The following is a 593-nucleotide window of genomic DNA, read 5'->3' as shown; positions in this document are numbered from 1 at the left end:
GTCAGCCTTGAAGTGAGCACAGGAGTCAAAAAGGCAGCCCTGCTCATGCACCACCACCGCCGTCAGCGTCACCGGACTCAGCCCCTGGACTTAGACGTGCAGTGTCTCTTCCCCCAGTGAGGAGACACTGACAGGCATACTAGGCGGCCTATACTCTGTACAGTCCGGCTTCTCCACAGCCCTGCCGCAGCACAGCGAGCCGCTTCTAAACTGAGCACTCAGGATCAACTAGCTGCATAGCGCGACCCGCCGCTGCACCTATGGTACGGGGGGGGGGGTATAGTTGATCGGGCGGCATATGGACATTCCCTGCTTAAATGATCATTTCCGGAGGGGTTATATGCCGCATGTACAGCGGCATGTACACAGTAAAATAGCCGGCACAAGCTATCGCTAAGTGCCGGCTATTTGAATTTGGCGCCGTCGGGAGCGGAGGGTGGGCGGGCAGCAGAGGTGACTCTAGGGGGCAGGGGGCGCTCTGAGAACATGGCCGGCACTCAGCTAGCTGCCGGTCATGTTCTCTGCACTATACTTTATATTAAGCTGCTCTATTAGGCAGTTTAACATAAAGTATCGAATACCAGGAAATCCTG

Source organism: Dendropsophus ebraccatus, chromosome 11, assembly GCF_027789765.1.
Source record: "Dendropsophus ebraccatus isolate aDenEbr1 chromosome 11, aDenEbr1.pat, whole genome shotgun sequence".
Taxonomy (NCBI): domain Eukaryota; kingdom Metazoa; phylum Chordata; class Amphibia; order Anura; family Hylidae; genus Dendropsophus; species Dendropsophus ebraccatus.
Note: the sequence above shows the minus strand (reverse complement) of the source record.